This window comes from Sceloporus undulatus, chromosome 2 (assembly GCF_019175285.1).
Source record: "Sceloporus undulatus isolate JIND9_A2432 ecotype Alabama chromosome 2, SceUnd_v1.1, whole genome shotgun sequence".
Lineage (NCBI taxonomy): Eukaryota > Metazoa > Chordata > Lepidosauria > Squamata > Phrynosomatidae > Sceloporus > Sceloporus undulatus.
Window position 1 is genome coordinate 322,893,864 of NC_056523.1, and position 16,368 is coordinate 322,910,231.

The window sequence follows — 16,368 nt, forward strand, 5'->3', positions numbered from 1 at the left end:
TTATCATCCTCATCAACCTCATCCTCCTCATCCCATCTTTAGTTTAGGACTGGGATTCACATGGACTAACAAAGCTTTAAATGGATACAGGCCTCTGGTCCCATGCTAAATCTAAGGTCACCAAGATGGATAGTGACTGATAAGGAGTTTATTTTAGTATGACATTATTTTAATATTTTAGCGTTTTATAGTATTATATTTTTGATTACATATCTTTGATGTTCTGCCCCATGGTGGAAAGGGCATTATAAATAAACATTATTATTTTTATTTAAACTTGCAAAACAATGCAAAAACTGCACACCATCCCTGCTCAATCGGGGCCATGTTACCTGACATAGTGAACTTCAGCCACTTTTATTCCTGCCTTTCTCACAGTTGCCTAGCATGGCTGAGGACAGAACATTTTAATAATTCTTGCCTTTTTACAAGGGGAAGGAATTAAAAAGGTTTATCAGTGGCATCATTGAAGAAGATAAGGTCAAGCAAGCAATAACATTCACAAATCCACACATGGAAATAATAGCTATTGTTGTTCTAGTTTGTCTCTCCCTCTCACTTTCTGGTCCAGGTTATTTGAAGGACCATATTCTCTCATATGAGAATCCTGGGTGACATTTTGGGGTGCTGAGTTCTTGAAAACCTGGCTTTTGGAATCCCTGTGAATTTGGGCTTCCATCTTTTCTTTCCTGAGATGCTCTTCATCTTTTATATGAACCTGGGCATGTTTTGAGATCTTCTGGGAAGATCTTGATCTCTGTCCCACCACCCTCACAAGTACCTCTGGTGGGAAAAATGTGCCAGGGACTTCTCTGTTGCTGCCCCAGGCTCTGGTTCTGCCTTCTCTGGTTGCATCCGCAATGCAGAAATAATCCAGTTTGACACCACTTTAACTACCATGGTGCAATGCTACAGAATTCTGGGAACTGTATTTATTTATTTTTATTTATTTAGGTATTTATATCCCGCCCTTCAGCCCTAATGGCTCTCAGGGCGGCTTACAATATTATTTTTAATCAGACAGTTCCCTGCTCTCAGGCTTACAATCTAAAAGACATGAAACAAAAGGAAAAGGGAATGTTGGAGGGAAAGGGGATGAGGTCAAGTGGTTCTTCTCTCCCTCTGAGGCCTGGACCAAGGCAGATGGATTGGAGGGAGGGCTCTTCCTTCTTCCAGGCTAGTCCTGATGGAGCTGGACCTGCCTGGTGAACTCCCTCTCAGGCCGGTGGATGGCAGTTATGGAGGTTTGTTGGGACACTAGAACTCTCTGACAGAGAAGGCTAAGGAGCTTATCGCTTGGTGTTTTAAATTACCTCCAGCCTCCTGGGCTGCAGCCAGGACGCAGGGTGGAGGTGGGGATTATTGCACACTTAATTGCTGCCAAATTGCCAGCCACCATCAGCCTGTGTCCCAGCTGGGTCCAAGCCGCACTCTGCCACCACTTTTTAGAAGTCAGAAAGCTTTCCAACTTCTAAAAAGTGCTGACAGAGCATGGCTTGGACCTGGGCTGATGGCAGCCAGTGATTTGGTGGCGATTTAGTGTGCAATAATCCCCGCCTCCATCCTGTGGAGACAATTTAAAACGTCAAGCGATAAGCTCCTAAATGTCTCACAAAACTACAAATTCCAGAATTCTATAGCATTGAGCCATAGCAGTTAAAGTGGTGTCAAACTGGATTATTTCTGCAGTGGGGATGCAGCTTTAGAGAACTTAAACTGGCACTGTCCTTACTAGCTTTCTGCTGACAGGTGAATGACTTTCTCATTCTGTTCTTGGTTTTGAAATGTTTTGTTAAAAAAGAAAAAAAAAATAGAATCCCAGGACTCTATAAGATAGAGTCTTGGCAGTCAAAGTGGTGTCAAACAGTTTTATTTCTGCAGCAAAGTTGCAGATTTTGGGGCTGTGCAGAACACTCCTTTTACAGCCAGATCAGGGCCGTGGCAACTGCCCACTGGATCTGGCCTTTGCAAGGCGCAAAAAGGAGCCCCCAAAAGCAGCTCTGTTTTGCATCCTGCAAAGGGTGTGTTAGCCACCATGGCTTTGTGGTGTTCCTTTGGTGCTGCATCATGTGAACGCAGTGCCAGAGGAGCACCGTGACACCAAGCACTGTGTGGTGTGGTATGCAGCATCATGTCACCCTGGGGGTAGAGCCAGAGCATGTGTCATATGCACACTGTGCCCTGACTCTGTCCCGAACATGGCCTTTCCCGCCGGTGTGCACAGCCCTTTTGGCTCTTAAGTTTATTGCATGGGGCTTGGGGGACAGGAACGGGGCGGAACGGAAATGGAGTGGAACGGGGAGAAATGCATTTTATTGCACAGGAGAATGCCGCCAATGCTGCCGGGAGCCCCCAATCCATTCCCAATCCATCCCATAGCAGCCAATTTTGAAGAACGATCCTGAACAGTTCTTCAAAATCAGCTGCTATGGGACGGATGGGGAACAGATTGAGGACTCCTGGAGGCATTGGTGGCATTCTCCCATGTGATAATTTGTTTTCCCCCGTTCTGCCCCATTTTCGTTCCTTTCTGTTCTGCCTTTCCCATTCCCCAACCCCCGTGTGATAAACTTAATCTGTTTCAGTATCTCTTCTAGAGAGATATATAGAACTGTAAGTCTCCATAGCATTCTGATGGCCATGTCACACATACCATGACAGCACAAAACACTGAGGGTGCATATACACTGTAGAAATAATGCAGTTTGACACCATTTTAACTGCCATGGCTCCATCCTATGGAATTCTGGGATTTGTAGTTTTGTGAGGCATCAGGACTCTTTGGCTAAAAGCCTTGTAAAAATACAAAACCTAGAGTTCCATAGGATGAAGCTACCACATTTAAAGTGGTTTCATCATTTCTTCTGTGTGACCTTAGGCAAGTTATCTTCTCTCAGCCTCAGAGGAAGGCAAAGGGCAAAGGTCCTCTGAACAAACCTTGCTAAGAAAACCCTGCTGCAGGTTTGCCTTAGGCTCGCTATAAGTGGGAAATGACTTGAAGGCACACAACAACAAACATTTGTTTACTGAATGTCACATTTAAAGCAGATCAGACAGTAACTTTCACTAAAATCATGATTTGTTAATAAGTGAACAGAACTATTAGGGCTCGACCTGGAGGTTAAGTGGCTCATTGGAGACTGATTTATAGGAAAATTTGTAGGCATGTGTAGGCTTAGAAATTATTTTCTGTCGATTGCAAATTCAATTCAGTTCACTTTAAGAACTTTGTCTCTGGCTCCCTCTGCCGGCTGCATGCAAAAAATATAAATCCTTGAAATTATAAATAAGTAAACTATGTCCTGGTAGCAACAACCAGTTCCTGGTGTTCTGCATCTGTGCCTAAATACCCCAAAGGCACCAGTTCATGACCACGATGCACAGTGAGCAAATGCACAAAGTACAATGAGCAACCTTAATGCACAACATTGCTGTTTACACAAATTCACTTCCACCATTGTCATACTATGGTGACTAATTTGTCCCATATATGTAGCACAACTTATGCATATGTAATGTCACTAACAGGCTGTAAGTTAACAAGTGTATCTTCACTATATAATTACAGCCAGTTTAACTAATATGACTGCACCCTGTGGAATCCCTAGTTTGTAGTTTGAAGAGGAGTTTAAAACACACATGGTATTTTTGCAAAGAAAACAACGTTTTTGGTATAGAAACACAATTTTTTGTGCAGATAATAATATTCCTGTGTCAAAATATTATTTTCTGTGTTCAAAATGCTGCTTTTTCTGGAAAAAAATATGCAATTTTTTCATAGAATACGTCCTGAACTACAAAGATTCTTGTTGATCCAAGATTCTTCTCGTCAGCTTCCTGAAACTTTGGAAACACATTTTTCTACCAGTTTCCAAATATTTTTGAATATTCTTTCCATCCCCAGCATTTAATGGCAGGGTTGTGCAATGGACTCCCCTCATTAAATGTGCAACTAATGCATAGCCAAATGCACATACACATGCTATCGTATGTGCACAATGCACATACGATAGCACCTGCAGAACTCAGCTTCCACAATCTTGAAATGAAGTAACCGTTTCTCATTGGAAAAAATATTCCAACTATTTCTGTATGGCAACTATATTGATGAGCATTGTTGCTAAATGCAGAGGAAATATAGAAAGCTCAGCTGTGTGACGGATGGTGTTATCATCCCCAACAATGAAAAACGTCCCTAGACCGCAATCCCATGAGACTAATTCCACTACAACACTGATCCTAAAGCCAATGGAGGAGATTTTGCCATCACAGGCTGTTGAAAAGCATTAAAGACCAGGGGCCCATTTACATTATACAATGACACAGGCCTACGATGAAAACACCTTTTTCAATATTGTAGCTGTTTGTAATGTAATTTTGGGTGCTGAATTTGAAAAAGAGCACAATAAAAATGTTGTGCCACACACAGCTCTTTTACAAATTCAATATTTTATTAATTAATTTGTTACTCAGCTTTGATTAAATGGGGATGCTGATGTTCCAGTTCAATTTTTTTAGAGCTTTTCAGCAGAATTTGTGTTTCCTATCAGCAAATTAAAGTGTTTCAAATATCTATTAGAAGACTTTGCAGGATAAATTCTTTGCAGAATCATTTCACTCTGTCATGTATTACAACACAGAAACAGCAATGTATGTTGTGAAAAAGCTGTACATGATGCAGCAAATCTGAGGTCATTTTTGGATTTAGAATATCAAATTCCTATAAAACCAGCATATATTTTAAAAAAAGTTTTTATGACCCTCAGTTGTGCAGGCCTGTGTTTATAATATTGTACCACTTTGACTGGCATAGCAGCGTCTGATAAAATCCTGAGCTCTGCAGTTTAAATAGAGCCATTTAGAATTCTGTGGCAGAGAGTTCTAGTGCTTCACTAAACTACAAATCCCAGGATTTCATAGGATGCAGGCATGGCTGTTAAGGTGGAGTCAATATATTATAACTGTGGTGTAGGAAAGAGCACCAGGACCATACAATTCCCTCATAGGCATGTCTGTAACAGAGAATTCCTTCTCTCTCTCTCTTCCCCACAAAGGAAATTTTAAAGAAAGTGTGGTTCTCACACCCTAAACATATAAATAAAAATATGCTGAAAGCAATAAAAACAAATTAGGTGGAATGAAGAAGGGGCAAACACAATCTGGCCAAACTTGGGAACCCCATTAATTCCCATCAGGTTCTCCTGGAGACTGTGCAATGCACTTGTAACTCTTGTGCTGAAATTAATGGGACTTCAAAACAGTGATTATCAGTTTGGCCCTTCCAATAATTCAGCCTGGAACTGAGTTCTACAACTGAGTGATTTTCCTAAAACACCTGAGTGATCATATGCTGGCTGGAAGTTTCAGGGAGCTGTACTCCAAAAAGTAACAGCTGGCATCCTGGTGGTGTTTACTGCATACATTAAATTCCCTTATGCACACAGTTATACCTTTTTCTGGCTCACACAAAATACCCATATCCATCAACGGTTCCAAAAGCAGAGTTTTGCATGTGGTTTTGCATCACTGATTGCACATCACTGCATATTGTGTGCTGTCCACATCATTGCACATTGGACACTGATGTCAGGTACAGGATCCCTTCAGCTCAGAGACACAAGCTTCAGAAATACAGAAAGCTTTATTCTAGAAACTGAAGGTGTTCACAGCATGGCACTATTGACAGGACTGAAAAGTTTGGGGTTACAGAATATAATGAAAGCACATAGCAATTCAAACTGTTTTGTGTGCTTGGATCCATTGGTGTTAAGGGGGAGTCAGGAAGGGAGTGGGATGGCAGATGCATCCCCAGTTGCGTTATTGATAGGGCATGCTATAATGGCTGCTCTGAAACTGGTATGTTTCCATTTTTTAAAACAGTATTGTGGAGAGAATGGTGTTTGTGTAGTAATGACTTGAGTCAGCAATTTCAAAGCAGGGCTGGCATCCTGCTAGTAACATATACACATGTGACTTTCCCTACAGAAGCAGCTGAACATTTACATCTGATGTGGGTATCCATATTCACTTCAAAGTTTCAGAAGAACAGTTGCACAGGTCCATTATTCACGCATTCCCATTGTACATGTAGTGCCATTGCATATGGTACATTGCAAACTCTGCATGCAGATCTTCATGGAGTTTTGCAATTGTGTGTTTCACATTTGTGTGTAAATTCAGTAGTACAGTGTTACAGTCTGTTATTGTTGTTGTTGTTGTTGTTGCTGTTGTGTGCCTTCAAGTCATTTCCTACTTATGATGATCCTAAGGCAACCTTATCCTGGGGTTTTTTGGCAAGTTTTGTTTAGAGGAGGTTCACCATTGCCTTCCTCTGAGGCTGAGAGCATGTGACTTGCCAAGAGCACCCACTGAGTTTCCATGAGTGAGCTGTGGATTGACTCTGGTCTCCAAAGTCATAGTCCAACACACAAACCACTGTGACACATGGGCCCATTCATCATGCAACTTGTGAGTGTAAGGTTACAGCCCATCTCAATGCAGGATCTTGGCCCAGGTGTTTTTCCTTAAAGGATCAAACAATGAAGAAGGAACACATACCCCCCCTCCCTGAAATATGCTTTGGTTCATCAGCAATACAGCTGACAGGGAGATGGAGGCGTGTGTGTAGAGGCGACTGTAAAACTCATCTCAGATTTATGGCTGGCTGAACATGTTTTGCATCTGGCACCTGGAAGACTCTACCAGAGATGTACTTCAACTTTGGGAGAGTTCATGCCTATAAAGCAGATAGTTGGCTAATAAAAAAATGGCTTATTTATGATGGCAAAAAGACAGGTTCATCTTCAAGATAGGCTGCATACAGAGGCAGTCATAAATTTAATCAGGGAACAAAAACCACTCTTTTGTGTGCACTGGGCAGGATAGAAAAGAACCAAGGTGGTAACTGCTGCAGAATTAAGCAAAGCAAACAATGCCAAGCATCCAAAATCTATCCCATGGTAGGGTGAGACCTAGAAACCTATATGGATGCAACAAAAAATGACTCTTCCTCATGCAAGAGCAAAATCCAGCAAAGGGAGGGGGGAGAGGCTTGCAATCTCCCCTCATCTCTGCAGCCCCCCCCAAACCTTGCTCCAGATAGTCAGAGAACATGCCCTACCCCAGAGCATGTTTTGTCAGAATACTGCAGAGAGGAAGGGCCAAAAGAGCATAATGTTGGATTTAGACTTTAAAATTTTTAGATTTTAAAATACAGTGTGCCTGCGTCATACGCTGAAAGCAGCGCCGGAAGAAGCGGTGGCGTGCGCCAGAAGAAGTGGCAGTGGGCGCTGGAAGAAACAATGGTGCATGCGCCTGTGGCAAGTGTGTGCCACCGCCGCCCTACACCACTGTGGCGGATCCCCCACATAAAAGAAGGGCACACTGTACAATCTTCCCTTCCATTATGTGGGGATCCATTCTGGACCCCCTCGCATAAGGGAAATACCACATATGTGCGAGCCCCATAGAAAACAATGGGGCTCGTGCATGCATCTCGGTGTGGTGTGCATGCCACAGGTGTCCACACCATTACTACTTCTGTAGTGTGGCTTCAGCATAAGCTGAAAGCTGCATATGGTACGCTTGTATATGGCGCAGGTGCACTGTATAACTAGATAGAAAAAGGGGGAAAAGAAAGGGGAGAAGCAGAAAAAGAAAAAGAAAAGAGATAGGGAGAGAAAGTATTTTGAGTATGGCTATAGACACATTTGCAGCTTTCAAGATTATCATACAGGGTACGGGACATCCTTGTCCTGTCTTTATAGTGCAATTACGAAAATATTGTCATATGACATCGCGAGCATCCCATCATTAAACTGCAATTGACTGTGATCATGCGAAAGACTTTCACATGATGTCGTATTTATCCTGTCATTTTCCCATCATTGAAGTGGAATTGTTTCATCCATGCCCTTCATTTTGTATTAATGGAAGAATGTGTTAATGCAATTCCACTTCACTGACAGTTTAATGACAAGATCAGTGTGAATGTTTGAATGTCTTTCATGTGATTGCTGTCACAGATGGGATAAGGATGGGCATCCTGTTCAGAGAAGCGTTCCCAGGCATTGCATAATTGTCACTTGCTTTTTGTTGTTCTTTTGTTGTCTGTTTTATTGAATCATTTCCTGTATTGCTATGTATTTTATATGTATTATTCTACTAGAGAGGCCCCTTCCCCACCACCTTTCCCTTCTCCTTTTGTGTCGTGTCTTTTTAGATTGTAAGCCTGAGGGCAGGGAACCGTCCAATTAAAAAGATTGTATGTACAGCGCTGTGTAAATTTACAGCGCTTTATAAATAAAGGTTAATAATAATAATAATAATTGTCCCCCTTCTGATAATCTTTGACATTTGTAGATTAGATTATTTGCAGATTTGATTAATATGTTCTCTCTAGGAATCTCTAGGTCCTCCAGTGCAACTTTGCCAAAAGTTGACCCAAGGAGACTTAGCTATTACTAGAGAAAACCCATCTCTAGGTATTTGAAGGTCCTCCAGTGTGATTCTATGTCAACTTCTGGAAGATGCTGACCATAAAGTTGTGCTGTAGAACCTACAGATTTCTAGAGAGGTGGTCTCTCAGGTAAAAACATTAGTGTTTCCCCACTTTCACAGGAGTCATGTCCCCCTAACCCCAGCAAATGTGGAGGGCACACTGTATATTGGTGTTGGTGTCTGATACAGGCAGAATGTGTCCTATGAAAATAGTGGGATTTTTTGCCCTGTGCAGAATTACCTACATTCAGTTCAGTTGTAGAAATGGAGCTGCACATGTGGCACCATTTTACTTGCAGATGTGTGATAATATGGATTCACATATTGCACATTTGGTTGGACATTCAGCTGCACATTTGGTTCAGTTGCCACCACTTTGCCCTTCAACACAAGGCTTGCATAGCACCATTCATGCATAACACCACATGTGGAGATTTACATTATGTCCCCTAGATGCAGGATCTGAGCATATATTTCCAAAAACACATTTTCTTGAAGCTGACATCTATAAAATACACGTTAAAGCAGTAAGATCTTCCAATGCTTGATTTAGGGACCTAAGAAGAACACATCCAGGCTCTAGGAGACATCTTTCATGAGTTGTAGCCCCAAAAAGTCAAATTTCCCATTTCTGTTTTGGACTTCAGGATTTTAGAGATTCATCTGTTCTTACTCAAGAAGATATATGTTCATGTCTCCAGTTGTGTTGCTTAGGAAAATTACTTTTTTTTTGTTCACAACTCTTAAAATCCTCCAGCCACTACTCTGAAAGTTGTAGTCTAAAAGAAGTTACTCTTTCAAGCTCTGTCCAATTGTCACCAACTGCCAAGTCCAAGTTATGTTTAGTCAAAATGAAGGCACATTTTTAAGATAGTACTTTAGATCGTCATATAACTCACATTTCTTTTTCCCTTCTTCCCTTCCCCTGTTCTTCCAGACTTTACAACTTACTCTGCACTATGAATAGAAAGAATATTTGAAAATAATTGAGCAAAATGAATGTTTTTCTTAAAGTTCTAAAATGTCAGGCAGTTGCTTCTCAATCAACAGGAGAAGAGACTGCTTTTACAGTTACTTTCTGGTAAGTGAGGTTTGGGGGATTTTACATGGATGAGTAATTGTAGGTTATGTATTCATGACTGCCCAACTGGATTATGACCTTCATTTCCCAGTGGTCCAAGCTGTAGCATCTCAGAAACCCTTGGGTTGAGGTGCTGCCAGCGTATGCAGTTCTTCATCTTAAATTGTGCCACCATTCTAAATACAGTACAATTCCCTATCCTTGAGACTGGCACCTGCATTTTCACTTACACATGTCTGAAAAATATGTTCTCGCTAGACATTTTCTAGGTCCTCCAGCATGATTCTGTGATATGCTTACTGCAGAAAGTGACCATAGAATCACACTGGAGGACCTAGAGATTCCTAGAGAGGTATAATTTGGATGGTCACATAAACCAACTTCTCTGTGGGGAGTCTGGATGACCCAAATCCTGGTCCTGGTGTTAACAGACTGCATGACATCTGGCACCAGAACCAGGCTATACCCCCAGTATAACAAATTTAGAAGTTAATTTTTCCTCCAGATCTTCTAGGAAGATCCGGAGCCCTTTGTCTGTTTGAAATGGATCCTACCTAGCTGCTCAACACTTCTGTCACTGCTCACACTGATGTCAGAATGAGATGTCCAGCAATTTAATTCTTGCTGGTACCTTTTTCTGACCTCAGAGTGAAATGACCCATGGCGGTGGCAGTTGTGCTGGGCAGTTCAGCAGGATGCACATGTGAGCAGCCACCCCAGTGTTGGAATGAAGGGCCAGGTAACAGTGGGAGGTTAGGCCAGCACTATGGCCAAGATACTCCAGGCTGTCCCTGGAGTTTCCTGGACCATGCAGACAAGCCCCAAGGCTCCTAAACTGTGAGGCCATAGACTGTAGACCAAGGTTCAGTTCTAGCTGCACTACTGAAAACACATAATGATGTCCTAGAGACAAGAGCTCTACTTTGTTCTGCTTTGAAAAAGGGAAGATGAAGAGGAAACAAACCATCTCTATATTCCAAATAGCAACAGACAAACTGCAGGAAGGCAAGAGAATAGCAGGCCAGGAAAGCTCTAGCTCAAAGGTACAGTCAGTACAGCTCATGCAAACAAGCCAGTGATCTGCGATGATGAAGGAAAGTTAAGATAAGGAAAGTGATGTGCTTTTGAGTTGGCCATGTCAAGAGTTGCTACAAATTCATGCTCAATAGAAGAAAACATTTATCTCTCCTTACCTCTCCAGTTTTTCTCAATGTGTCCCAGCACAGGCACAGTAGCATTTGCCCTTAACAAGTATATGAATGCAGACAGTTGTTGCTTGAAAATACGTGCAATATGGTGTTTGTAGTCAAAGTAGTCACCAAGGAAACTCATCTTGTCTCAAGACAGGCACCTTTGGTACACCTTATTATTTGTCTTGTAACAGTAGAATACAGGAGAGCAGAATGCACCCTGGACTGGCATCCTAGCAGTGTTTGCCAGACATGTAAGGTCCCCTACCCATGTGGCTATTTTTTTTTTTTTTTTCCCAAGGCTTAATATGTGTATTCAGTTCACAGTTGTGTGAGCTGTGCTTGACAAGTGTACCTGCTGCATATGCAGTTGCACATTCCTGGATGATGTGTAACTACTTCTCAGGGTGACAAATGTCCTAACTGTAAAGGAACACAAGTCACTGCAAAATGTAGGATATTCATGAAAAATGTAGGGCATTACAAAATAAAAGCTAAAAAACCTCTAATATAAATATAAATTTATTTAATATGGTTTATTAACAGCTACATTACATATAGTGTATTTGATTATGTACTTAACAGTAGAGTCATTTGTACAATGTTGATATTCATTGAAAGGGTGGTTTCATGCAACCACCACGTAACAATGGAGATCATCACACGGGGATGGGGATGGGGATGGGACAGGATGGGAGTGAATCCTTTTCCCATCCTTATCCTATCCATGACCGTGATTGTGTGAAAGAAAGTCACATATGCCGCACTGATCTGGTCATTGTCCCATCAGTGCAGTGGAATTGTATTAACGGGTTCTTCTGTTAGTACAAAATGACAGAAAATGAGAGGACAATTGCACTTAAGTCATGGACAATGACAGGATCAGCGCGATGTCATATAAAAGTCTTTTGTGCAATTGCTATCATTTGTGCTTCCCAGACAGGACAATACCTGGATCGGCGCAATGTCATGCAAAAATCCTTCCCGTGATTGTGTGGGGACGACGGGATAAGGACGGAACAGGGATGTCCTTTTCTCCATCTGATAATCTCCTATGGAGTGAGAATTTACTTTATACAAATAGGATGTAGGATCTCAGTTTTAATTGAATGCAGAGGAATCTAATTGGTATCCTACACATACTGAAATTCTTCAATGGAATGGGTTAGACATTTTTTCTTCAACAAAAGTACATCTGCATTGGTTAGTTTGTTTTGAGCTATAGTGCTGCTTTCTTATTTGAGCCATTGGTAGTAACAGATCAAACACAGAACTGAAATATTGAATAGTCTCACTGCAATTATGTCTAGAATATATGATGCTCTTGCACCCTCTAGTGAGGATTTGCTAGCATAGACACACTTGAGTTTCTTCGTAAGTGGAAGACAGGCAATATTTTTATTCAGTGCACCAAACAGTTGAGATCCAGAATATGCAGGATTTCAACAGTATTTTACTCAGTTTATTCAGGAATTGGGTATAGCTCCCACTTTGGAAGAAACTGTTAAGGCCATACAGCAGATGAAAAATGGCAAAGCTGCCGGGATTGATGGAATTCCACCTGAAGCTTGGAAACATGGAGGTCATGTACTCCATGCTAAACTCCACGAACTCCTTGTGAGTTGCTGGGAAAAAGGAGAACTGCCATCAGATCTCCGAGATGCAGTCATCATCACCATGTACAAGAAAAAAGGAGCAAAATTGGATTGCTCAAACTATCGAGGTATAACACTGCTCTCCATTGCTGGAAAAATCCTTGCAAGGATACTGCTGAACAGATTAGTCCCTGCTATTGCAGAAGAACTTCTCCTTGAAAGCCAATGCGGTTTTAGAGCTAATAGGAGCACTACAGATATGGTATTTGCCCTTAGACAACTGCAAGAGAAATGTAGAGAGCAGAACAAAGGACTCTATGTAACATTTGTCGACCTCACCAAAGCCTTCGATACTGTGCGTAGAAAAGGTCTGTGGCAGATCCTGGAACGACTAGGATGCTCCCCCAAATTCCTCAAAATGATCATCCTGCTACATGAAGGCCAGCAAGGTCAAGTCAGATATGGCGACGCTCTCTCTGAGCCCTTTCTAATAACTAATGGTGTGAAACAAGGTTGTGTTCTCGCTCCAACTCTATTTACAATCTTCTTCAGCATGATGCTCCAAAGGGCTACAGCAGATCTCAAAGAAAAGACGGCATTTATATACGCTACCATACTGATGGTAGCCTGTTTAACTTAAGCCGCCTGAGGGCCCGCACTAAGACTCTAAACTATCTAGTCCGTGAGCTGCTTTTTGCTGACGATGCTGCCCTCGTTGCCCATACAGAAGCAGCTCTGCAGCGCCTAACATCTTGTTTTGCAACAGCTGCAGAGCTCTTTGGACTGGAAGTCAGTCTGAAGAAAATGGAAATTTTCTACCAGCCGGCACCTCAGGAAGAACACTACCATCCCCACATCACTGTAGGCAAATCTGTGCTTAAGTCTGTCCAGCAGTTTACCTACCTGGGAAGCATCATCTCCTCAGACGCCAAGATTGATAAAGAGATCGATCACAGACTGGCAAAGGCATATAGTGCATTCGGAAGGCTTCACAAAAGAGTCTGGAGTAACAAACACTTGAGGCGAAGCACAAAAATCAGTGTGTATAGAGCCATTGTACTGTCTATTCTCCTTTATGGGTCTAAAACATGGGTCACCTATCGCCAACACCTACGACTCCTTGAACGCTTTCATCAGCTCTGTTTACGCACAATTCTAAATATACACTGGACTGACTATGTGACAAATGTTGCTGTCCTTGAGCAAGCAGGGATCACCAGCATTGAGGCCATGCTATTGAGGACGCAGCTGCGCTGGGCAGGACACGTTTCTAGGATGAAGGACCATCGCCTCCCCAAAATAGTATTCTATGGTGAACTCGCCACAGGTCAGCGTAAGAGGGGTGCCCCAAAGAAGAGATACAAGGACTCCCTGAAACAACATCTCAGGCTTAACCAAATTGATCACCAACAATGGTCTGCCCTGGCCTCGCATCGGTAGGCATGGAGATGCACTATCCATGATGCTGCAGCCTTCTTTGAAAGCTCACGCCGAACGAGTCTCGAAGAGAAACGACAACACAGAAAGAACCACAACCCAGAAACATCACCCAAGGAGACTTTCCACTGTGCTTTCTGCAACCGGACCTGTTTGTCCCCGAGTGGCCTTTTTAGTAATCAACAGTCTTATAGAAAGCGCGGGATGAGTCCTTCCTGAATCTTCGTTCACGAAACAAAGCCAGAGAGAGAGTTATTCAGTTTACTGACTTCCCACATTCTTTCCTCTTTCTCTTCTAAGTCAATCCTTCTGAAGCAAATACAAACCCTCAGATTTTTACATACAGTGTTTAATACCATCAATTTGAAACCTCATTCCAGGTATAGATGGAAATGGTGTGTAAATGTGGAGGTGAGCTTTTGGTTTTTTAACACTAAATGTTACTAATAAGGGCTAGGTAAGTATATTAAGATTACGTGAGTGGGAGTCAGGCCAGATGTTTTATAGCAGAGGTAGGGAATCTCTGGATTTCCAGATGTTTTGGTCTAGAGTTCCTACCAGCCACACCCAGCATTGCTGATGGTAAGGCATTGTGGGAATTGTAGGCCAAAGGTTTCCCATACCTTATTTATAGGATAAAAAAGAAAGTTTCCTTGAGTCATCAGACTTCTCCTAAGTAGGTGGCTGCAGTGTGACAAACAGTAGACCAGCAGGATTTGTTACTGGTTTAGGGGTGCTGCAAGGAAGGCAGACACCCATATTCTGCTGCCATCAGACTCCTTTTATGTGATCCTCACTGTCTCCATCTTAAACTCAGGCCTGCTTATCTCCTGGGTCAGACCAGAAGGTCCTTTTTACAAATACAGCCTGCCCTTGCCTTACATGGGGGATTCGTTCCAGACCCTCCCACGTAAGGCAAAAAGCTTGAGCCCTATTAGATATAATGTGGCTTGTACACACCATGCAGCCATGTGCATGCGCACCATTCTCCTGATCCTCTGGCGGCTTCAGCGTAAGCTGGAAGCCACCTATAATGAGCCTGTGGGCTCCCTGTAAGGGTATTGTGTGCATTGGGCTAGAATTCTGCATGAGAATAATTAAGCTAAATTTACAAATGTTGACTCAAGTTCTCTTGAGGGCACTTTGTTGTTAACTGTTAACATCAGGTCAGCTTTGACTTACTTCAACTCTATGAATGAGAACCTTCTGTCACCCAATTATCAACAGCCCTGCTCAGGTCTTGCAGTCTTAGGGCTTCTACTTGTAGTGTGGTCTTCTTCTCCTCCTACTGCCTTCTACTTTACCAAGCATAATTTTTTTAATGAGTCATGTCTTCTCATGATAGGTCCAAAGTCCAACAGTCTCAGTGTAGTCATCTTGGCTTCTATGGAAAGTTCAGGCTTGATTTGCTCTAGGATCCATTTATTTGTCTTTTGGGCAATCCACAGAACCCTCCTCCAGCACTATATTTCAAATGAGTTGATTTTCTTCTTATCAGATTTCTTCACTGTCCAGCTTTTACAATAATACATAAAAATCAGAAATATGAAAGCATTGATAATCCTGACTTTGGTGTTCAGTGATATATCTTTGAACCTGAGGACATTGTTGTTATTGTTGTGTGCCTTCACGTTGTTTCTGACTTATGGCAACCCAAAGGTGAACCTATCATGGGGGTTTCTTGGCAAGAATTGTTCAGAGGAGGATTGCCATTGCTTTCCCCTGAGGCTGACAGCATGTGATTTGCCCAAGATCACTGAATGGGTTTCATGGCCAAGCTGGGAATCAAACCCTGGTCTCAAAAGTCATAGTCCAACACGCGAACCACTACACTAGGTCTTCCTGAGGATACCACATTAGTGCAAAAATAGCTGCACATTTTCACCTCAAAGGCTTATATTCCCAGTCCAGTCAGTCCATTTGCAAGGCCACAGGCAGCCTGGTCTCTCCTTGTAACTGGATGGATAGAGCTAATGGATCTTTGCACAATGAATGTGATCAAAACCTTGTTGCCCACTACTTGACGACTGATAATTGTGATGTATGCTTAGCCAAAATAAGTGAATGGACACTCTTATATTTTGGATGTTTCATGAGATGGCATGACTCATTGGAAAATATGATGATGCTGGGAAAAGGAGAAGGAGCCCTGGTGCCACAGTAGTTAAATGCCAGTACTGCAGCCACAATGTTGTAACTCTGATCCTGGAGGGCTCCAAGGGTAGACTCAGCCTTCTGAATGGCTTGGGTCCAAGCTATCTCAGAGACCGCCTCTTCCCATACAATCCTCCCCGCGCTCTCCGGTCCTCTGGGAGGAACTTGTTGCAGCCTCAAAAATTGAGGCTTGCGGCGACCTCCCAGAGGGCTTTCTCTGTTGTCGCCCCCAGGCTCTGGAACGACCTGCTGGACGAGATCCGTCAATTAACATCTTTGGATAGCTTCAAAAAGGCTGTCAAGATGGATCTCTTCAGGCAGGCCTTCTCAGACTGAAATATCCCGGCCTCAGGATCTCAGGATCTCCCCCCTCCTCAGTAATGTCTCCAAAGCCCCCTTTTCTTTTCTTTAG